The sequence below is a fragment of the Salvelinus alpinus genome, chromosome 24, assembly GCF_045679555.1.
Source record: "Salvelinus alpinus chromosome 24, SLU_Salpinus.1, whole genome shotgun sequence".
Lineage (NCBI taxonomy): Eukaryota > Metazoa > Chordata > Actinopteri > Salmoniformes > Salmonidae > Salvelinus > Salvelinus alpinus.
The window spans coordinates 28023661-28048911 of record NC_092109.1 but is presented as its reverse complement, the minus strand read 5'-3'; the positions used below and the strand labels follow the sequence as shown (position 1 = coordinate 28048911).

The window sequence follows — 25251 nt, the reverse complement described above, 5'->3', positions numbered from 1 at the left end:
GTGTGTGTGTGTGTGTGTGTGTGTGTGTGTGTGTGTGTGTGTGTGTGTGTGTGTGTGTGTGTGTGTGTGTGTGTGTGTGTGTGTGTGTGTGTGTGTGTGTGTGTGTGTGTGTGTGTGTGTGTGTGTGTGTGTGTGTGAGTGTGTTGGTTTGAAACAGCTCTATGTCCCAAAGTCACAACAACACACAACCCTGTCAGTATCAGAAGGGCTCTTCTCAGGTCCATTGCACAATAATGAACTTATTTGGCCTCCGCTGCATTTTAGAGAGGGCTGAAGTCACTGCTATTGCTACAGTTTCAATCACCTTATTGTCTTCAGCTTGTTTTCAAACCTCACCATACTTGTATTTCAACCCATGATGTTGTTCTCTATGATTATACCAACGTACTAGGCTAAGTCCCACTATGAATTGCTTTGGTAGTGCCAGAGGATGTGCATTAGGTACAAGGATCATGATTTAGTGTGGAGTCATGGACAGCATACAGTATATAACTGTTAGCACATAGTACTACATCATAACACACTTGCACCTGTTGATCTGCCCGTCCCACCATACATAAATAACACCTATACTGTTGCCAGATATTTTCCTAACACATTACTCCTACAGGTTTCCTTCATGTTTTATTGATGTCTCACTCATGTAGGCTGTGTGTGAACACAGCTGAGAAGACCACAGGAAATACAAAGACCTCAGAACACACCAAAGTAATCATCCTCTCCCTCATTGGTTTAGAACAGGTGGCGGCTTATAAGACATCTAAGAAGTCAACTTTTGCTTTCAGAGAGCGGAGTAAGGCAGCAAGCGGTTCACTGTATTCTGAGGGTTACAGCAGGGAGGCTTATAGTCCTCTGAGAATATTCCATGAGTAAATACTTAGTTAAAATGTCATTTCTATACACTTGAAGAGTGAATAAGTGAATCTGGGTTCAAATTCGAGTATATTAGTTTACCTATCTAGTTAATTAGCCAAATACTTGTATTGTAACTTGACAGAGCACTATTGTGTTGATATATCCACAGTATATGCATCCAGTGTGTATTTAAAGTAATTCAGTCATTATTATACTACAAACTGTTGAAACCAATCAGCTATTTCTGAAATGTACTGTACCTGGCATTGAATTTGGTTCAGCAGTCTGATTGTGCTGACGTTCACCCAAGATGTGGTATTTCTCTCATACTATTTAGCAAACATTCTTTGTTTGAAGATCACTACCAGTGCAAATCAAATAGAGTGTCATTGGAAGGAAAGAGATGCAGGCTTCCAAAAAATAAAAGATTCTCCTCCTACTAGGACATTGATTTGAAAGGCTTAATCAGTAGAGTTTATGTGTTTGGTCTTGCTTCTCAGCATAATCTAAGGACAGCTGAAAAGCTATCTAGGACAGTAGATATCATTGGCTTCCAATAGGTATAGTGAACAAAAATATACATTTGACATGTAAATAGTTGGTCCCATGTTTCATGAGTGGAAATAAAAGATCCCAAAAACTTTCCATACTCACAAAAAGCTTATTTCGCTCCAATTGTGTGCACAAATTTGTTTATATCCCTGTTAGTGAGCATTTCTCCTTTGCTAAGGTAATCCATCCAACTAACAGGAGTGGCATATATAGAAGTTGATTTAACAGCATGATCATTACACAGGTGCACATTGTGCTGTGGACAAGAAAAGGCCACTCTAAAATATGCAGTTTTGTCACACAACACAATGCCATAGATGTCTCATGGTTTAAGGGGCCGTGCAATTGGCATGCTGACTGCAGGAACGTCCACCAGAGCTGTTGCCAGAGCATTGAATGTTAATTTCTCTACCATAAGCCGCCTCCAACGTTGTTTTAGAGAATTTGGCAGTACGTCCAACCGGCCTCACAACCGCAGACCACATGTAACCACGCCAGCCCAGGACCTCCACATTCGGCTTCTTCACCTGTGGGATCGTCTGCGATCAGCCACCCGGACAGCTGATGACACTGTGGGTATGCATATCCAAATAATTTCTGCACAAACCACCAGAAACGTCTCAGGGAAGCTCATCTGCTTGCTCATCATCTTCACCAGGGTCTTGACCTGACTGCAGTTCGGCGTCAGTAGGCAAATGCTCACCTTCGATTGCCACTGGCACACTGGAGAAGTGTACTCTTCATGGATGAATCCTGGTTTCAACTGTACTTGGCAAAGTGTGGCGAGTGGTTTGCTGATGTCAACGTTGTGAACGGAGTGCCCCATAGTAGAGGTTGGGTTATGGTAAAATCGCTGAAGTTGAAGACTTTTATTTCCCTCACCAACTTTAAACATCTGCTATCTGAGCAGCTAACCGATCGCTGCAGCTGTACATAGTCCATCTGTAAACAGCACACCCAATTTACCCACCCAATTTACCTACCTCATCCCCTTACTGTTTTTATTTATTTACTTTTCTGCTCTTTTGCACACCAGTATCTCTACTTGCATATGATCATCTGATGATTTATCACTCCAGTGTTAATCTGCTAAATTGTAATTATTCGCTCCTATGGCCTATTTATTGCCTACCTCCTCATGCCTTTTGCACACAATGTATATAGACTAATTTCCCCCCCCCTACTGTGTTATTGACTTGTTTATTGTTTACTCCATGTGTAACTCTGTGTTGTTGTCTGTTCACACTGCTATGCTTTATCTTGGCCAGGTCGCAGTTGTAAATGAGAACTTGTTCTCAACTAGCCTACCTGGTTAAATAAAGGTGAAATAAAAAAATTAATTAATAAATGGTATGGGCAGACATAAGCTACGGACAGCAAACACAGTTGCATTTTATCGATGGCAATTTGAATGCACAGAGATACCATTACGAGATCCTGAGGCCCGTTTTCATGCCATTCATCCACCGCCAACATCCACAGTGAAGCCCATCGCAGTGTGCTGGAGCATAAATCATTGTTCTCCATAGCTAGGTTTGCATCCAATTGGTGACAGATTTTCAGGTGAATATTTTCATGCGCATTTTCCCACTATTGATGTGTTTCTTGTTGCAGATAAATATCAGTGTGATGACTTTTTCACTTAAAAATAAATTGCTCTTCCACAGCAGATATCCATTACTATATTAACAACATAATGTTTTTGTCAAAACATACATTTATCCAAACCACAAGCTAGAACGAGCACATTTTCATTTCACAGGTAGAATTGGGAAGTTCTGACTTCCTATGTATTCAGCTGCCCATAGTGAACCATAAAGTCCAGCATTCATATCGAATGCAGATATCGCCCCGCTAGATACTGTGTCTTGCAAAAGTATTCACTCCCCTTGGTGTTTTTCCTATTTTGTTGCATTACAACCTGTAATTTAAATAGATTTTTATTTGGATTTCATGTAATGAACATACACAAAATAGTCCAAATTGGTGAAGTGAAAAAAAAAAAAAAACTTCTCTCCAAAAAAATAAAAAGGAAAGTGGTGAGTGCATATGTATTCATCCCCTTCGCTATGTATCCCTAAATAAGATCTTGTGCAACCAATTGCCTTCAAAATAAAGTCCACCTGTGTGCAATCTAAGTGTCACTTGATCTGTCACATGATCTCAGTGTATATACACCTGTTCTGAAAGGCCCCAGAGTCTGCAACACCACTAAGCAAGCGGCACCATGAAGACCAAGGAGCTCTCCAAACAGGTCAGGGACAAAGTTGTGGAGAAGTACAGATCAGGGTTGGGTTATAAAGAAATATCAGAAACTTTGAGCAACCCACGGAGCACCATTAAATCCATTATTAAAAAATGGAAAGAATATGGCACCACAACAAACTTGCCAAGTGAGGGCCGCCCACCAAAACTCACGGACCAGGCAAGGAGGGCATTAATCAGAGAGGCAACAAAGAGACTAAAGACAACTCTGAAGGAGCTGCAAAGCTCCACAGCGGAGATTGGAGTATCTGTCCATAGGACCACTTTAAGCGTAACACTCCACAGAGTTAGGCTTTACGAAAGAGTGTCCAGAAAAAGCTATTTCTTAAAGAGAAAAGTAAGCAAACACGTTTGGTGTTCGCCAAAAGTCACGTGGGAGACTCCCCAAATATATGGAAGGAGGTACTCTGGTCAGATGAGACTAAAATTGAACCTTTTGGCCATCAAGGAAAACGCTATGTCTGGTACAAACCCAACACCTCTCATCACACCGAGAACACCATCCCCACAGTGAAGCATGGTGGTGGCAGCATCATGCTGTGGGGATGTTTTTCATCGGCAGGGACTGGCAAACTGGTCAGATTTGAAGGAATGATGGATGGCGCTAAATACAGGGAAATTCTTGAGGGGAAACTGTTTCAGTCTCCAGAGATTTGAGACTGGGACGGAGGCTCACCTTCCAGCAGGACAATGACCCTAAGCATACCGCTAAAGCAACTCTCGAGTGGTTTAAGGGGAAACATTTAAATGTCTTGGAATGGCCTAGTCAAAGCCCAGACCTCAATCCAATTGAGAATCTGTGGTATGACTTAAAAATTGCTGTACACCAGCAGGAACCCATCCAACTTGAAGGAGCTGGAGCAGTTTTGCCTTGAAGAATGGGCAAAAATCCCAGTGGCTAGATGTGTCAAGCTTATAGAGACATATCCCAAGAGACTTGTAGCTGTAATTGCTGCAATAGGTGGCTCTACAAAGTATTAATTTGGGGGTTGAATAGTTATGTACACTCAAGTCTTCTGTCTTATTTCTTGTTTGTTTCACAACAAAAAATATTTTGCATCTTCAAAGTGGTAGGCATGTTGTGTAAATCAAATGATACAAAGCCCCCCCAAAATATATTTTAATTCCAGGATGTAAGGCAACAAAATAGGATAAATGCCAAGGGCCTGAATACTTTCGCAAGGCACTGTATTTTGCATTACTCATCTCATATGTTTATACTGTATTCTATTCTATTCTACTGTATCTTAGTCTATGCCGCTCTGACATTGATCGTCCACATATTTATATATTCTTAATTCCATTCCTTTACTTAGATTTGTGTGTACTGTGTGTATTAGGGTGAACTGGTTAGATATTACTTGTTAGATATTACTGCACTGTTGGAGCTAGAAACACAAGCATTTCGCTACTCCTGCAATAACATCTGCTAAACACATGTATGTCACCAATAAAATTTGATTTGATTTGACTTCGAACAACCAACACACAGTAATCTCAGAACTTCTTTAGGCAAGAATAGTTTATTTTTTATTTTTTATTCACTAACATTTGTCATCACGCCCATGTGGTGTTCTTAGTCTGGCTTTGCCAATTACGAACAAGTGCGAAAATGTGTTATTTTTCACCTTTCTACCTACCAGAGATTTAACCTAATGCTGCCAGTGGCTTGCGGATATCAAGAATAATGCTTACGTTTAGTAAGGATTATCAGAGGGATTCTTTCAGGCTGAACAGATGGGGAATCCATTCTGACAACAGCTGAGAAGTGATGTAATACCATGTTTTTTTTCCCTTCACAACAAGTAAGATTCCTGATTAGACATAACGTAACGTTAGCTAGCATTCTAGCCTAGCTGGACTAGGTAAAAGTATTGTATTGAACTCTGAAAGCCATCAACTAAAACATATAGATAGCTATCTTTTGGACACACACTGCCATTCAATTTTGTATTTGCCAAGTTAGTCACTGCTAGACTGGTACAGTACCTTCAGCAGAATAAACATGTTTGTTAGTTCGTTCTATCTTTGACTAACGTTAGCTAACATAAGCTAGCTAACATTAGCAAATAAGAGTAACTCAATCTGGTAGCCATCTATTCCACCGTTGTCTGGAAAACACTCCGTTACTAAAAATAGGATTGTTGATATAGCTAACTCACCCAGTGTTTACGTGTTGGTAGCAATGAGGAATGTGTATAAGTAGTCTCTGGTTGGTTAGTTGGTTCTCAGCTGGCTAGCAATCTTGCAGCCAATTTAGTGACGCTAGCTAACAGCAAGCTGACTATTGAAATGGCCATGTTAGGTGTGCTAAGCTAGCCAGTCTAATAGAGATCAATACAATTAGTGGGATGGATCAATTGTGTATTGCTGTGTGTTTTGTTGTACAGAATCTGATTCCATCAGTATGTGCTTCCAACCCCTAGCTCTGCACAAGGTGAAGGTAAGTTGTAAAAAAAAATGACAAGCTGACAGCTAAGATAGCTCAATTTACATTAAGCATGACATAAACATGGGGTTACAGGTGGTTAGATGTAGCCTGACGACCACAGAGTACCCTCCAGATCAGGTAATATATTTAGTCTACCCCTTTTCTATTTTTAGCTTCTCTGTGTAAAACTCAGGTTATCTGCAGTCCCTCTACAGTGCCCTGCTGGAAAATACCCCAAAGCAGCAACATTTTGGGTACACTGGCATTCTTTTTTAGCGCTTGACTATGCAGACTCTCATTGACGCACGCGAGCAGTTTGGATGAAATGATTGAATAACATGTATGTGTACATTTATTTTGCAACACTTGCACATGTAACGAGAGCGGTGTGGTCAGCATGTACAACTTTTCACACCTTCTGCAGCATCCCAGCCCATTCACTTTGTTGACTGATCTTTCCTCTCAAAAGCAGCTCCCAATGTCCCTCTTTGTCCATAAACAATACACTGGTTTGTCTATAAACACTTAGGTCCCAATTGGTTGACACCTTTACCAAAGGTGTGTTTCCCTATGTCCCTTTCACAAAAAGTGTAAAATGGTAACAGCACAACCATGTCTTTCCAGGAGATGTGCAGTACCAGCAAATCTTCTGCAAGAGGTCCAAACAGTTGGTGGTTAAGGTCTACAAGCCCTACACCACTTCCTGCAGATTCTTATCCAGCTGGCTGTATACCACAGACAGGACAGAAGACTTGAAATAGACAATATGGCAGCGTACACATTGTTGGATTACTTCATGAAGCAAATATAAGTATTTATTTTAATAACGCAGCATTTTCTACATTCAAACTGACCCCCTGAAACCGGACAGAGACATTTTATGAGACTCCTGTTTACACAAATCGAGGATGAAGACCGCATCGCCAAGCTAAGGTTGGGTCGAAAATTCTCTGTGCTACACCAAACAGTGCCTATCCTGACACATGCAGGTAAAGAAATGCTGTTTCTCTTCATCTAGAATTCGCTTCAGGAAGAAGCCCAGGCACCACATGTTATTTTCTGCAAGACAAATAAATACTCTATGATACTCTATTGTACCATTTAACCTCTCTGGGATCGCGGGACGCTTGCGTCCCAACAGCCTGTTAAAATGTAGAGCGCCAGATTTAAAAAAAAATCTATAAAATCAAACTTTATTAAATTACACATATAAGATACCAAATTAAAGCTACACTCGTTGTGAATCCAGCCAACATGTCAGATTTCAAAAAGGCTTTTCGGCGAAAGCATAAGATGCTATTATCTGATGATAGTACAATGGCTACACTCTCTTTGTTGACAATTTCAACCATGCCGGCGCTACTCAAAACGTAGAAATAAAATATAAAACATGCATTACCTTTGACGAGATTCTTTTGTTGGCACTCCAATATGTCCCATAAACATCACAAATGGTCCTTTAGTTCGATTAATTCCGTCCATATATATCCAAATTGTCCATTTATTTGGCGCCGTTGTACCAGGAAAAACAGCGTTCAATTTGCGCAAAATCACTACAAAATATCTAAAAAATTACCTCTAAACTTTGCCAAAACATTTCAAAGTACTTTTGTAATACAACTTAAGGTATTTGTAAACGTTAATAATCGATCAAATTGAAGACGGGTCAATCTGTTTTCAATACAGGATATCAACAAACTCACGGTACTTTTCAAGTCTTGCTCAACTCTCAAACATAAACACAGACGTCACTCCACTTCCGGGTCAATATCTTTCTCAGTTTACTAAGGAAAAACCTTAACCTTTTTCCATACAATGGCGACATCCAGTGGAAGCAGTAGAAACTGCGTGGATAGTGATTAGAATTCTGGTTTGCCCATGATAACCCATTGAACATACAGGAACTTAACAATAAAAAAGTTAGTCCTCAGGGTTTTGACTGCTATATAAGTTCTGTTATACTTACACATTTACATTTACATTTAAGTCATTTAGCAGACGCTCTTATCCAGAGCGACTTACAAGTTGGTGCATTCACCTTATGATGTCCAGTGGAACAACCACTTTACAATAGTGCATCTAACTCTAAGGGGGGGGGGGGGGGGGGGTTAGAAGGATTACTTTATCCTATCCTAGGTATTCCTTAAAGAGGTGGGGTTTCAGGTGTCTCCGGAAGGTGGTGATTGATTCCGCTGACCTGGCGTCGTGGGGGAGTTTGTTCCACCATTGGGGTGCCAGAGCAGCGAACAGTTTTGACTGGGCTGAGCGGGAGCTGTACTTCCTCAGAGGTAGGGAGGCGAGCAGGCCAGAGGTGGATGAACGCAGTGCCCTTGTTTGGGTGTAGGGCCTGGTCAGAGCCTGAAGGTACGGAGGTGCCGTTCCCCTCACAGCTCCGTAGGCAAGCACCATGGTCTTGTACAGATATGTACAGATATGATTCAAACAGTTTTGGAAACTTCAGAGTGTTTTCTATCCAAATCTACTAATAATATGCATATCTTATATTCTGGGGATGAGTAGCACGAAGTTGAAATTGGGCACGCTATTTTTCCCTAAGTGAAAACTCTGCACCCTATCCTCAAGAAGTTTAAATGACAGTTGAACTGTGCCAGCATAACATCAACATTAGCGTAGAATAGTTGAGCATGCATACATGTGCAGAGGCACAGAGATTACATTTAGAACCATATCTAGCCTATTGGAAAGAAATATGGCATAATCCTCATCCTTTGCACAGTGACCAGACCGTACAAATGTACCTAGGTAAGTAGGCAGACAGTATTTAGCTACAGCCATGTCAATCATGCATACTTAGGCAAATATTTGTTTAGTAACACTAGCTAATTGGTTTGAGATTTACAACAGTAAATTGTTGTATTATTGTTTCTCCTCACTGTTAGCTAGTAAACTTAGCTAGCTAACTGGATAGCCAATAATTGTTATTTACATCTGTTTGTAATCCTGTTATGGGGCCGTGCCTATAATTTTGTGAGATTGAAATGTATCCACGGTCATAATCATAACCAGTGTCAACCCGTGGCAATTATCTTACATAGCTAGCTAGTAAAATTATTTACAGTTGCTGAATTTACACGTTTGCTAACAAGTTATAAATGCGAGGCATGGCGCATAAGTTAGCAAGTGCCAGGCTAACTAGCTAGCCAACTCCAGTCATGTGCTACAATTTGCTGGTAAACCTAGCCTTAGGTGGCTGGTTGTAATGTTGTAGCTTGCTGCTTAGTAGCCATATATACGACTTAAAAGCGAAGAGGTTTTACAATCAAGATAGAATAGATCTCTGATTGTAAAACCTCTTCTATTTTTAGTGATAGATATGGCTACCTATAGTTGTTTAGCTAACTTAGCTAGATAGCTAGCTATCTATATAAGTTAGTAAACAGAAAAATTATTTCATTTCCCCCACTGTAACACAGTAGTATGTTAGCCAGCAACACACAGTATGGTTTTCAGTAGATAAAGTTAGCTAGCTAGCTAGGTGGCTTGCAGAAAAAAAAACTTACTTAGCTAGCCACCGTATTTGTCATCTGCCTTCTTGGCGCTGGCATTGGTAATAGCTGAATCCAATTCTTTGTTTCGAATCATCTTCGCTATATTCCGGTTGAAACATGTATGGTTGAATTTCACCATGTAGCTAATAGAACATAAAAAATGCTACATTTTCAGATTTGTGTTGATGAGAGAAATCACTTGAAGCCATTGCGGTCTGGTCAGTCCTTTCAGTTTTGCCCAAAGGATTATATTGTTAGTGTCTGCCTCCCTTGCAAAAAAGCCACCCTTGGGGAAGAGACTGGGCCAGGGAACGATGCACCGCCCCACATGAGTTGTAGTCTTTCAGAGACTGGAAAAAAACGTGTCAGCTTGTATATTTAGCAAGGAGTCCGCTGATAGGAACATCACTGAAAGGCGTCCAATTGCTCTATCGAACAAGGACAACCATATCTACACCCCCCCATAAATACACTGGAAGCTAGGGTGTATCAGACCTGCCTTCCTCCTGGGCAATTATGTGTGAAACACATCTCACTGACCTATAAATGCATCGGACATGATGAAAACAACCCCAGATTCCCCCAGGGTGAAATTCCCCTTTAAGTTTTCATGTACCAAATAAAAATAGAAAGTTTCATGCGTTTCCTTCGCATTTTCAACTACTGAGAGTTTGTCACAAAAGCTGTTAGATTAAATAACAAATGGTCCTACTCTGGTCTTGGCATGTGTGCTCTAGCCAACAGCTGGCAGATACAGTGCTGGTAAGCTGTGTGGATAGGCTAGTCTACATGATTATGGATAAAAGCGATAATATGTTTATTTGTCAAACGGCAGTCAAGCATCAATCATTATGTCACCAGAATAAGACAATCGATATGGAAAGGAGCATCAAGATCACTGTGCACTTTCACCACTCTGTGAAGTTCATCATCATTTATTTAATCTGTAGCCTAATAAACTGCATGCTTTCCGGTGTTGTAGTGGGAGGACCACACACCATATCATCGCATGACTCCAAGTTTACTTCGATATAATGGTTGTTATAAACTGGGTTGTTCGAGCCCTGAATGCTGAATGGCTGACAGACGTAGTACATGAGACCGTATGCCACGGGTATGACAAGACATTTATTTTTACTGCTCTAATTACATTGGAAACCAGTTTATAATAGCAATATGGCACCTCGGGGGTTTGTGGTATATTGCCAATATACCACGGCTAAGGGCTGTGTCAGGCACTTCACATTGCGTAGTGCATTGAACAGTCCTTAGCCGTGGTATATTGGCCATATACCATACCTCCTCGGGCGTTATTGCTTAATTATACCACCGCCATTCCTCGCATAATTAATTTTACCGACACAAATCCCACCATGTCGAACGAACAAATTGTCTGTCGGCATTTATAAAACCGAAACTTCCTGTTTCCATCACAGCTGTCGTGATTTTTTAAAATATGATATGACTTTACTTGCATAAAAACTGTGGATGGAAACGTGGTTAATGAGAGACAATGCTGGCTCTAAAACAAAGTGCAGATTGGCTTGTCGACACACACCATCATTCAATTATAAATGTAAATATCTCCCTCAAAGTTCATGCTGAATTTATTTTACTTGCTGAAAAGGAGTCAAGGTGTCACGCCCTGACCTTAGAGAGCCTTTTTATTTCTCTATTTGGTTAGGTCAGGGTGTGATTAGGGTGGGCATTCTAGGTTTTCTATTTCTATGTTGGTGTGTTTGATTCCCAATCGGAGGCAGCTGTCTATCGTTGTCTCTGATTGGGAATCAGATATAAGTTGTCATTTTCCTTTTGGGTTTTGTGGGATCTTGTTTTCTGTTTCGTGTTTTCTGCCTGACAGAACTGTGCGCTTTCGTTTTCACGTTTGTTATTTTGTTTAAGTGTTTTTGAAATAAAGGAATCATGAACAGTTTCCACGCTGCGCTTTGGTTCACTCTTCCTACCACCAACGAGAGCCGTAACAGAAGATCCCACCAAAAACGGACCAAGCAGTGTGGCCAGGAGGAGTGGACATGGGAGGAAATCCTGGATGGAGAAGGACCCTGGACGCGGGCTGGGGAGTTTCGCCATCCAAGGGAGCAGATGGAGGCAGCGAGAGAGGAACGGTGACAATACCAGGAGTCACGGCAAGGACGGAAGCAAGAGAGGTAGCCTCAAAAGAAAAATTGGGGGGGGGGGGGGGCATGGGTTGGCGAGCGGAGCGAGCGGAACGAACGGAATTAAGGGGTGAATGAGAACCAACTTCCTGTAAATACAATGAGGAGTTGGTCACGGTTCAAGTGCCACGTTTTCCGGTTCTGCGCACCGTGCCTTCAGTGCGCATCCACAGCCCGGGGCGCTCTGTGCAAGCTCCCCGCAGTTGCCGTGCTAGAGTGGACATTCAGCCAGGACGGATTGTGCCGGCTCATCGCTCCTGGTCTCCGGTGCGTCTCTTCGGCCCAGGATATCCTGCGCCAGCTCTACGCACGGTATCCCCAGTTCGCCAGCACAACCCATTGCGGCCTGTGCAAGCTCCCCGCACTTTCCGTGCTACAGGGGGTATTCAGCCAGGATGTGTTGTGCCAGCTCTACGCTCCAAACCTCCAGTGCGCCTCCACAGCCCATTATATCCTGCGCCGGCTATACGCACTATGCCGCCAGTGCGCCTTCTTAGCCCAGTGCGTCCTGTGCCAGCTCTCCACACTCACCGAGCTAAAGTGGGTATCCAGCCAGGACGCGTTGTGGCAGCTCCACGTACCAGGCTTCCAGTACGTCTCCTCAGTCCGGTGAGACCTGTTCCGGCTCCACGTACGAAGCCTCCAGGGATGATCCATGGCAAGAAGCCTCCAGTGATGATCCATGGCACGAAGCCTCCAGTGATAATCCATGGCACGAAGCCTCCAGTGATGATCCATGGCCCGGAGCCTCCAGTGATAATCCATGGCACGAAGCCTCCAGTGATGATCCATGGCCCGGAGCCTCCAGTGATGATCCATGGCCCGAAACCTCCAGTGATGATCCATGGCCCAGAGCCTGTAGTGATAATCCATGGCACGGAGCCTCCAGTGATGATCCATGGCCCGGAACCTGTAGTGAAGATCCATGGCCCGGAACCTGTAGTGAAGATCCATGGCCCGGAACCTGTAGTGAAGATCCATGGCCCGGAACCTGTAGTGAAGATCCATGGCACGGAGCCTGCAGCGACGGTCCCCTGTCCAGAGCCTCCGGCGACGGTTCCCGGTCCGGAGCCTCCGTCGGCGGTCGGCAGTCCAGAGCCTCCGGCGACGATCCACCGTCCGGTTCCACGGAAGCGGAGGGATCAGCGTGCGGAGCGGGGGCTACGTCCCGAACCGGAGCCGCCACCGAGGATAGATGCCCACCCGGACCCTACCCTATAGAGTCAGGTTTTGCGGCCGGAGTCCGCACCTTTGGGGGGGGGGGGGTACTGTCACGCCCTAACTTTAGATAGCCTTTTTATTTCTCTATTTGGTTAGGTCAGGGTGTGATTAGGGTGGGCATTCTAGGTTTTCTGTTTCTATGTTGGTGCGTTTGATTCCCAATTGGAGGCAGCTGTCTATCGTTGTCTCTGATTGGGAATCAGATATAAGTTGACATTTTCCTTTTGGGTTTTGTGGGATCTTGTTTTCTGTTACGTGTTTTCTGCCTGACAGAACTGTGCGCTTTCGTTTTCACGTTTGTTATTTTGTTATTTTGTTTTTGAAATAAAGAAATCGTGAACACTTTCCACGCTGCACTTTGGTCCACTCATCCTACCACCAACGAGAGCCGTAACATGAGGTAAAATATTGATTTACGGTTTTGCGCACCGTGATTAGAGAGAAGGGATATGTCAGCTATAGTCGCTGTCAAAAAATCTGATCAAATCAAATTGTATTTGTCATATGTTTTGTAAACAACAGGTATAGAGTAACAGGGAAATGTTTATTTTCGGGCACATCCCAACAATGCAGAGAGAAAAATAGAAAAATAATTGTGTTTTTTACACAAGGAATAAATACACAATGAGTAACGATAACTTGGCTATATACACGGGGTACCAGTATAGAGTCGATGTGAGGTAAATATGTACATATAGGTAGGGGTAAAGTGACTTGGCAACAGGATAGATAATAAGCAGTAGCAGCAGTGTATGTGTGATAACGTGCGTCTCGGTGAGAGGTGTAGGAGTCAGGCGCAGGAGAGCAGGAGGACCCCCCCAGCACCGGTCAGCAGTGTGCCCTCTGCGACCACAGCTGGCACAGGAAAGGCCCCCTCCTCCGGTCGCCCTCGCTGCAGTACCTCCTAGCTCCATGGGCGTTGGAGTGGAGGAGCTGGGGGATGGAACTGACAGAACCCGATCTGGACGTCCGCGGGTCGCCAGCAAGTTGTCCAACCGAATGGACATGTCGATCAACTGGTCCAAGGAGAGGGTGGTGTCTCTACAGGCCAGCTCCCTACGGACGTCCTCACGCAAACTACACCTATAGTGATCGATCAAGGCCCTGTCGTTCCATCCCGCGTCTCGACTCCCTGGAGGACCCCCCCCAGCACCGGTCAGCAGTGTGCCCTCTGTGACCACAGCTGGCACAGGAAAGGCCCCCTTCTCCGGTCGCCCTCGCTGCAGTACCTCCTAGCTCCATGGGCGTTGGAGAGGAGGAGCTGGGGGATGGAACTGACAGAACCCGATCTGGACGTCCACGGGTCGCCAGCAAGTTGTCCAACCGAATGGACATGTCGATCAACTGGTCCAAGAAGAGGGTGGTGTCTCTACAGGCCAGTGATTGATCAAGGCCCTGTCGTTCCATCCCGCGCAAGCGGCCAAGGTCCAGAACTCTAGAGCAAAGTCCTGAGTACGCCTCTTCTCCTGCCTCAGATGGAACAGCCGTTCACCCGCCGCTCGACCCTCAGGTGGGTGATCGAAGGTGTGGGAAGGCCACCTCTCTCCCATCTTTCCATCGTCGCCATCACCTGATCCATGGCGGTCCCCAGTCGGTGTAACACTGCCGTGTGGTGTTGAACTCGCTCCTCCACTGACCCTGGGAGTGCGTCCACTAGAACTACATGGTGGCTGCTTTTCTGTAAAGACACACTGTTCATGCTTCAGAATTAGTTCCACAGAGGTGCTTACCGTACAGTAAGCCACAAAATGAATGTCTCCATCATTAAGACATATTTTAAGGGGATTTTCTGAGATGTAGTTAAAAGAACATGCCATGGTGAGTTACCAACCATTGTCCTTGGGTCAAAGCTTGTGTCACTAGCGATTGAGTTCAAGCTGGGGATAGGAAGATGGGGGTGGAATAATTTGATTTGCCTGCACTAAAAATGGCTATATCGGTCCGCTAATACAGGACTAGTAAAGGCCCAGTGTCCTACTTTTGTGAGAAAAATAAATAAATAAATATATATATATATATATATACACTACCGTTCAAAAGTTTGGGGTCACTCAGAAATGTACTTGTTTTTGAAAGAAAAGCACAAGGCCAGCATCCCGGAGTTGCCTCTTCACTGTTGACGTTGAGACTGGTGTTTTGTAGGTACTATTTCATAAAGCTGCCAGTTGAGGACTTGTGAGGCATCTGTTTCTCAAACTAGATACTCTAATGTACTTGTCCTCTTGCTCAGTTGTGCACCGGGGCTTCACACTCCTCTTTCTATTCTGGTTAGAGCCAGTTTGCTCTGTTCTGTGAAGGGAGTAGTACACAGCGCTGTACGAGATCTTCAGTTTCTTAGCAATTTCTCGCATCATTTCTCAGAACAATAATAGACTGATGAGTTTCAGAAGAAAGTTATTTGTTTCTGGCCATTTTGAGCCTGTAATCGAACCCACAAATGCTGATGCTCCAGACACTCAACTAGTCTAAAGAGGGCCAGTTTTATTGCTTCTTTAATCAGGACAACAGTTTTCAGCTGTGCTAAAATAATTGCAAGGGGGTTTTCTAATGATCAATTAGCCTTTTAAAATGATAAACTTGGATTAGCTAACACAACGTGCCATTGGAACACAGGAGTGATGGTTGCTGATAATGGGCCTCTGTACGCCTTTTATATAATCCATAAAAAATCTGCAGTTTCCAGCTACAATAGTCATTTACAACATTAACCATGTCTACACTTTATTTCTGATCAATTTTATGTTATTTTAAAAACTTCTTAGGGATAGGCGTCCCGCTAGCGGGACACCAGCCGACAACATCCGGTGAAATTGGAGGGCGCGCAATTCAAATAAATAATCATAATATTAAACATTCATGAACATACAAGTACGTTATATAATTTAAAAGCTTAAATTCTTGTTAATCTAACTGTGTTGTCCGATTTACAATAGGCTTTACAGCGAAAGCATACCATGCGATTTTCTGAGGATGGCGCCCCACATCAACATATTTTTCAACCAGCACAGGCTTCATAGAATCACAAATAGCGATTAAATAAATCACTTACTTTTGAAGATCTTCCTCTGTTTGCAATCCCAAGGGTCCCAGATACAACATGAATGGTCATTTTGTTAGATAAAGTCCTTCTTTATATCCCAAAACGTCTGTTTAGTTGGCACCATCGATTTCAGTAATCTACTCGTTCAACATGGAGACAAAGGAGTCCAAAAAGCTACTGCTAAACATTTACATTACATTTAAGTCATTTAGCAGACGCTCTTATCCAGAGCGACTTACAAATTGGTGCATTCACCTAATGACATCCAGTGGAACAGCCACTTTACAATAGTGCATCTAAATCTTTTAAGGGGGGGGGGGGGGGGGGGCAGAAGGATTGCTTTATCCTAGGTATTCCTTGAAGAGGTGGGGTTTCAGGTGTCTCCGGAAGGTGGTGATTGACTCCGCTGTCCTGGCGTCGTGAGGGAGTTTGTTCCACCATTGGGGTGCCAGAGCAGCGAACAGTTTTGACTGGGCTGAGCGGGAACTGTACTTCCTCAGTGGTAGGGAGGCGAGCAGGCCAGAGGTGGATGAACGCAGAGCCCTTGTTTGGGTGTAGGGCCTGATCAGAGCCTGAAGGTACTGAGGTGCCGTTCCCCTCACAGCTCCGTAGGCAAGCACCATGGTCTTGTAGCGGATGCGAGCTTCAACTGGAAGCCAGTGGAGAGAGCGGAGGAGCGGGGTGACGTGAGAGAACTTGGGAAGGTTGAACACCAGACGGGCTGCGGCGTTCTGGATGAGTTGTAGGGGTTTGATGGCACAGGCAGGGAGCCCAGCCAACAGCGAGTTGCAGTAATCCAGACGGGAGATGACAAGTGCCTGGATTAGGACCTGCGCCGCTTCCTGTGTGAGGCAGGGTCGTACTCTGCGGATGTTGTAGAGCATGAACCTACAGGAACGGGCCACCGCCTTGATGTTAGTTGAGAACGACAGGGTGTTGTCCAGGATCACGCCAAGGTTCTTAGCGCTCTGGGAGGAGGACACAATGGAGTTGTCAACCGTGATGGCGAGATCATGGAACGGGCAGTCCTTCCCCGGGAGGAAGAGCAGCTCCGTCTTGCCGAGGTTCAGCTTGAGGTGGTGATCCGTCATCCACACTGATATGTCTGCCAGACATGCAGAGATGCGATTCGCCACCTGGTCATCAGAAGGGGGAAAGGAGAAGATTAATTGTGTGTCGTCTGCATAGCAGTGATAGGAGAGACCATGTGAGGTTATGACAGAGCCAAGTGACTTGGTGTATAGCGAGAATAGGAGAGGGCCTAGAACAGAGCCCTGGGGGACACCAGTGGTGAGAGCGCGTGGTGAGGAGACAGATTCTCGCCACGCCACCTGGTAGGAGCGACCTGTCAGGTAGGACGCAATCCAAGCGTGGGCCGCGCCGGAGATGCCCAACTCGGAGAGGGTGGAGAGGAGGATCTGATGGTTCACAGTATCGAAGGCAGCCGATAGGTCTAGAAGGATGAGAGCAGAGGAGAGAGAGTTAGCTTTAGCAGTGCGGAGCGCCTCCGTGATACAGAGAAGAGCAGTCTCAGTTGAGTGACTAGTCTTGAAACCTGACTGATTTGGATCAAGAAGGTCATTCTGAGAGAGATAGCAGGAGAGCTGGCCAAGGACGGCACGTTCAAGAGTTTTGGAGAGAAAAGAAAGAAGGGATACTGGTCTGTAGTTGTTGACATCGGAGGGATCGAGTGTAGGTTTTTTCAGAAGGGGTGCAACTCTCGCTCTCTTGAAGACGGAAGGGACGTAGCCAGCGGTCAAGGATGAGTTGATGAGCGAGGTGAGGTAAGGGAGAAGGTCTCCGGAAATGGTCTGGAGAAGAGAGGAGGGGATAGGGTCAAGCGGGCAGGTTGTTGGGCGGCCGGCCGTCACAAGACGCGAGATTTCATCTGGAGAGAGAGGGGAGAAAGAGGTCAAAGCACAGGGTAGGGCAGTGTGAGCAGAACCAGCGGTGTCGTTTGACTTAGCAAACGAGGATCGGATGTCGTCGACCTTCTTTTCAAAATGGTTGACGAAGTCGTCTGCAGAGAGGGAGGAGGGGGGGGAGGGGGAGGAGGATTCAGGAGGGAGGAGAAGGTGGCAAAGAGCTTCCTAGGGTTAGAGGCAGATGCTTGGAATTTAGAGTGGTAGAAAGTGGCTTTAGCAGCAGAGACAGAAGAGGAAAATGTAGAGAGGAGGGAGTGAAAGGATGCCAGGTCCGCAGGGAGGCGAGTTTTCCTCCATTTCCGCTCGGCTGCCCGGAGCCCTGTTCTGTGAGCTCGCAATGAGTCGTCGAGCCACGGAGCGGGAGGGGAGGACCGAGCCGGCCTGGAGGATAGGGGACATAGAGAGTCAAAGGATGCAGAAAGGGAGGAGAGGAGGGTTGAGGAGGCAGAATCAGGAGATAGGTTGGAGAAGGTTTGGGCAGAGGGAAGAGATGATAGGATGGAAGAGGAGAGAGTAGCGGGGGAGAGAGAACGAAGGTTGGGACGGCGCGATACCATCCGAGTAGGGGCAGTGTGGGAAGTGTTGGATGAGAGCGAGAGGGAAAAGGATACAAGGTAGTGGTCGGAGACTTGGAGGGGAGTTGCAATGAGGTTAGTGGAAGAACAGCATCTAGTAAAGATGAGGTCAAGCGTATTGCCTGCCTTGTGAGTAGGGGGGGAAGGTGAGAGGGTGAGGTCAAAAGAGGAGAGGAGTGGAAAGAAGGAGGCAGAGAGGAATGAGTCAAAGGTAGACATGGGGAGGTTAAAGTCACCCAGAACTGTGAGAGGTGAGCCGTCCTCAGGAAAGGAGCTTATCAAGGCATCAAGCTCATTGATGAACTCTCCAAGGGAACCTGGAGGGCGATAAATGATAAGGATGTTAAGCTTGAAAGGGCTGGTAACTGTGACAGCATGGAATTCAAAGGAGGCGATAGACAGATGGGTAAGGGGAGAAAGAGAGAATGACCACTTGGGAGAGATGAGGATCCCGGTGCCACCACCCCGCTGACCAGAAGCTCTCGGGGTGTGCGAGAACACGTGGGCAGACGAAGAGAGAGCAGTAGGAGTAGCAGTGTTATCTGTGGTGAGCCATGTTTCCGTCAGTGCCAAGAAGTCGAGGGACTGGAGGGACGCATAGGCTGAGATGAGCTCTGCCTTGTTGGCCGCGGATCGGCAGTTCCAGAGGCTACCGGAGACCTGGAACTCCACGTGGGTCGTGCGGGCTGGGACCACCAGGTTAGGGTGGGCGCGGCCACGCGGTGTGAAGCGTTTGTATGGTCTGTGCAGAGAGGAGAGAACAGGGATAGACAGACACATAGTTGACAGGCTACAGAAGAGGCTACGCTAAAGCAAAGGAGATTAGAATGACAAGTGGGCTACACGACTCGAGTGTTCAGAAAGTTAAGCTTACGTTGCAAAAAAAAATAAAAATAAAATAAAAGATCTAATTGACTAAAATGATATAGTACTGCTGGCTGGTGAAGTAGCCTGGCTAGCAGTGGCTGCGTTGTTGAAAGTGAAGCTGGCTAGGTGACCTCGACAATTTCTCTAAATTTCTCTAAACTACACAATTATCATGGATACAAGGACAGCAAAGACAACTAGCTAACACTACGCTAATCAAGTCGTTCCGTTGTAATGTAAGTTTCTACAGTGCTGCTATTCGGTAGAAGTTGGCTAGCTAGCAGTGTTAGCTAGCAGTGTTGGCTAGGTAGGAGGACGGCAGCGCGGCAGGCGAAAATAGCTGGCTAGCTAACCGATAATTACTCAAAGCTACACAATTATCTTAGATACAAAGATAGCAAAGAAAACTATGTAGCTAGCTAACACTACACAAATCAAGTCGTTCCGTTGTAATGTAATCGTTTCTACAGTGCTGCTAATCGGTGGCTAGCTGGCTAGCTAGCAGGGTTGACTACGTTACGTTACGTTAGGACGAGAATACCTGGCTAGCGAACCTCAGCGAACCTCGATAACTACACAATTATCCTTGATACAAAGACGGCTACGTAGCCAGCTAAGTAGCTAGCTAAGATCAAACAAATCAAAGATAGCAAAGACAACTGTGTAGCCAGCCAACACTACACTAATCAAGTCGTAATCAAGTCGTTCCGTTGTAATGCACTCGTTTCTACAATGCTGCTATTCGGTGGCAAGCTGGCTAGCTAGCAGTGTTGGCTACGTTGCGATACGTTAGGACGAAAATAGCTGGCTAGCGAACCTCAATAACTACACAATTATGTTTGATACAAAGACGGCTATGTAGCTAGCTAAGATCAAACAAATCAAACCGTTGTACTGTAATGAAAATGAAAATCAGACCGTTGTACTATAATGAAATGTAATGAAAAGTTATACTACTATTGGGTAGACGGTGGACGTTTGCTAGCTGGCTAGCTGCTGGGCAGATAGCAGTGTGGACTACGATAGACGACGAAATACGATAATTACGCAATTATCTTTGATACACAGACGGCTATGTAGCTAGCTAAGAAGAAATTGCTAAGGTTGGACAAATTAAACCGTTGTACTATAATGAAATGTAATGAAATGTAATGAAAAGTTATACTACCTGCAGAGCGAATGCAAATGCGACCGCTCGCTCCAAACCGGATGTTGAAATTGAAATTAAACCTCATCCAAACAAGTCAAACGACATTTCTATTTAATCCTCAGGTACCCTCAAATTTAAATAAACTATAATATTTAATACGGAAAGTAGTATGTTCAATAGGAAAGTAAATGAACAAAACTTTTTATTTTCTTTCAAAAACAAGGAAATGTCTAAGTTACCCCAAACTTTTGAACGGTAGTGTATATTTATATATTTAAATAATACAACAACAACAACAACAAAATTACAAATTCAGATTTTTCAAGGGGTGCTACAGCACCCTCAACACTCCTTCTTCCCGTGGCTATGCTTCCATCAGTTTTTTAAAAATCTGGTTTTATTGCTAGCTTGAGTTACCTGTGGTGGCAGTGAATTCCATGTAGTCATGGCTCTAAATGGAATTTCCCATCCCCTGTTCTGGACCTGGGGACTGTGAAGAGACCCCTAGCTGCATGTCTTGTGTGGTACCAATGAGTGTCCGAACTGTATACCAACTAGCTGAACAGACAGTTCAGTACCTTTAACCCATCAACACCTCTCGCAAAGACCAATAGTGATGCAGTCAATCTCTCCTCAACTTTGAGCCAAGAGAGATTGACATGCATACCACTGACATTCACCCTCCATGCACATCTAAGTTCAATACGTGCTGCTCTGTTGTAGACCAACGCCAATTTTCCTATTTCCTTCTTTGTCGCCCATGACCACACAACTGGGCAGTAGTCCAGGTGCAACAAAACTAGGGCCTGTAGGACCTGCCTGGTTGATTTAGATGTCAAGAAAGCAGAGCAATGCCCTATCATGGACTGACCTCTTCTCATTTTAGCAACCTTTGAGTCTATATGTTTTGACCATGACAGCTTGCTACCTAGTGCTACACCCAGCAGTTTAGTCTCCTCTACTTGCTGAATCGCCACATTGTTCAATAATCGATCGAGATGAGGTTGAGGATTGAGTGAGTGATTTTATCTAAAAACTATGTTTTTAGTTTTTGAGATAATTTTAGCACCATCCTATTGCTAGTTACCCATTCTAAAACTGTCTGGAGCTCTATGTTAAAACCTCTTGAGAATACAGGGGGTAATATTTTCGCATTAGCATAATTTGCTCTACAGATTAAACTGCCTCTTATTCAATTATTGCTCTTACTATATGCATATAAATAATACCATTGGAAAGAAAACAATCCCTAGTTTCTAAAACCGTTTCAATTTTGTCTCTGAGTGATACAGAAGTCATTCCACAGCACTTTCCATGACCAAGAACATAAAATCAAGATGTGTTATGCTGGCTTCAAAGCTCTGCCTATATATGGTCGTGCCCCCTATGACCAGAAACACACCTCATTCGCCTTCCTCTGGTTGTCAAGAGGACGTCAGAGGAGAAATTCTTTGTTTATCTGGGACTGACGTGAAATAGGACCCATTTCTTTGGCGTGACCGACAACTTCCGGTTTTCTTAATGCTCGAATTTGAGCTGCGTTGGTGTACTGTTTTGCTGGCGTTATGTATGCAAACTATCTCCGTGTCGAATTTTGTTTGATACATGTGACCATATCATCGTAATGTATGTTTTTTCAATATAGTTTAATCAGATTATTAGAATTTTTCCGGGAGTTTTGCGGTGTACCGTTGTCGGATTGTATTTACGTTTGAGAAATTCGTGCCACTCGACCGGTACCTGTGCTAAATGGAGTGGGCAAGGAAGAATTCTGAACGGAACCAACGACTCATCTTGACAAAGGACACTTTGATCAACATTCTGATGAAAGATCAGCCATAGTAAGACCCAATTTACGATGTTATATCATATCTGTTGTGCATGTGAACTGGACGTGGGCACCTAGCCGAATCTGCCTGGTAAAAATATCGTGTCCTTCGCTAACGTGGTTAGCTAATAGATTTACATATTCTGTCTTCCCTGTAAAACATTTTAAAAATCTGAAATGGTGGCTTTATTCACAAGACCTGTATCTTTCATCTGGTGTCTTGGACTTGTGATTTAATGATATTTAGATGCTACAAGTTACTTGTGACGCTATGCTAGCTGTGCTAATCAGTGGGGTGAGTTGGGGGGTGCTACCGGATCAGGGTTGGTGACTCGTGAGAAGTTAAGGATGTCAGTTATTTATTTTATTGTCGTAGCTGACGTGTATATAGATGAATCATCAGCTTACCTAGACACACAGGCTTTATTCAAGGTCAGTGGAAGGTCATTAGTAAAAACAGAAAACAATAATGGCCCAAGGCAGCTGCCCTGCAGTGCACCAAACTTAACCCATATTTGCATTACAGAAGATTCCATTAAAGAAAACCCTCTGTTCTATGAGAAAGGTAACTCTCAATCCATGATAAGGCAGAGGATGTAAATCCATAATACCTATGTTTTTTCAGCAAAAGTTTACAATCAATGATATCAAAGCTGCACTGAAATCTAACAAAACAGCTCCCGCAATCTTCTTATTATGAATTTCTTTGACAATCATAAGTCATTTGTTTCAGTGCTGAGCATGTTGGGTGTCCTCCCTATAGGCGTACTGAAAGTCTGTTCTTAATTTGTTTTCTGTAAAATAACGTTGTATTTGGTCAAACACAATTTTTTCCAAAAGTTTGCTAAACACCGGTAACAGGCTGATTGAACCATTTATAAAATGTTTATTTAACCTTTATTTAACCAGGTAGGCCAGTTGTGTAAAGGTTTTCTTCCTGGGGTGAAGGAGAGGACCAAAATGCAGCGTAGCCAGTGCTCAACATGTTTAATTATAAGAACAAGTGAACACTACAAACAACTTACAAAATAACAAACGTGCAAAACCGATACAGACCTATCTGGTGCAGAACACAAACACAGAGACAGGTAACAACCACCCACAACGAACACAGTGAAACAACCTACCTAAATATGACTCTTAATTAGAGGAACGCAACACACCTGCCTCTAATTAAGAGCCATACCAGGCAACCCTAAACCAACATAGAAACACACAACATAGAATGCCCACCCAAAACTCACGCCCTGACCATCACACACATACAAAACAACAGAAAACAGGTCAGGAACGTGACAGAACCCCCCCCCCTCAAGGTGCGAACGCCGGGCGCACCAGCACAAAGTCCAGGGGAGGGTCTGGGTGGGCATCTGACCACGGTGGTGGCTCAGGCTCCGGACGCTGTCCCCACACCACCATAGTCACTCCCCGCTTCTGTATCCCCCTCCCAATGACCACCCTCCAACTAAAACCACCTAAATGAAGGGGCAGCACCGGGATAAGGGGCAGCACCGGGATAAGGGGCAGCACCGGGATAAGGGGCGGCAGGTCCTGGCTGAGGAACTCTGGCAGGTCCTGGCTGAGGGACTCTGGCAGGTCCTGGCTGAGGGACTCTGGCAGGTCCTGGCTGAGGGACTCTGGCAGGTCCTGGCTGAGGGACTCTGGCAGGTCCGGGCTGAGGGACTCTGGCAGGTCCGGGCTGAGGGACTCTGGCAGGTCCGGGCTGAGGGACTCTGGCAGGTCCGGGCTGAGGGACTCTGGCAGTTCCGGGCTGAGGGACTCTGGCAGGTCCGGGCTGAGGGACTCTGGCAGGTCCGGGCTGAGGGACTCTGGCAGGTCCGGGCTGAGGGACTCTGGCTGGTCATGGCTCGCTGACGGCTCTGGCTGATCATGTCTGGCTGAAGGCTCTGGCTGATCCGGTCTGGCGGAAGGCTCTGGTTGATCCGGTCTGGCGGAAGGCTCTGGTTGATCCGGTCTGGCGGAAGGCTCTGGCTGATCCGGTCTGGCGGAAGGCTCTGGCTGATCCGGTCTGGCGGAAGGCTCTGGCTGATCCGGTCTGGCGGAAGGCTCTGGCTGATCCGGTCTGGCGGAAGGCTCTGGCTGATCCGGTCTGGCGGAAGGCTCTGGCTGATCCGGTCTGGCGGAAGGCTCTAGCGGCTCCTGTCTGGCGGACGGCTCTAGCGGCTCCTGTCTGGCGGACGGCTCTGTAGGCTCATGGCAGACGGGCGGCTTTGCAGGCTCATGGCAGACGGGCGGCTTTGCAGGCTCATGGCAGACGGACAGTTCAGACGGCGCAGGGCAGACGGGCAGTTCAGACGCCGCTGGGCAGACGGGCAGTTCAGGCGCCGCTGGGCAGACGGGCAGTTCAGGCGCCGCTGGGCAGACGGCAGACTCTGGCCGGCTGAGACGCACTGTAGGCCTGGTGCGTGGTACCGGAACTGGAGGTACCGGGCTAAGGACACGCACCTTCAGGCTAGTGCGGGGAACAACAACAGGGCACACTGGACTCTCGTGGCGCACTCTAGGCCTGGTGCGTGGTACCGGAACTGGAGGTACCGGGCTGAGGGGACGCACCTCAGGGCGAGTGCGGGGAGAAGGAACAGTGCGTACAGGGCTCTGGAGACGCACAGATGGCTTAGTGCGTGGTGCCGGAACTGGAGGTACCGGGCTGAGGGCACGCACCGCAGGGCGAGTGCGGGGAGGAGGAACAGGGCTCTGGCGATGCACTGGAAGCCTGGTGCGTGGTGTAGGCACTGGTGGTACTGGACTGGGGCGGGAAGGTGGCGCCGGATATACCGGACCGTGAAGGAGGACACGCGCTCTTGAGCACCGAGCCTCTCCAACCTTACCAGGTTG

General features: G+C 45.6%; 1 protein-coding gene across 1 annotated transcript in view; it reads right to left on the bottom strand.

The window, feature by feature from the left end:
- Window positions 1-25251, bottom strand: part of LOC139552534 (uncharacterized) — a 387539-nt gene that overhangs the window by 340110 nt on the left and 22178 nt on the right. The window lies entirely within an intron of this gene.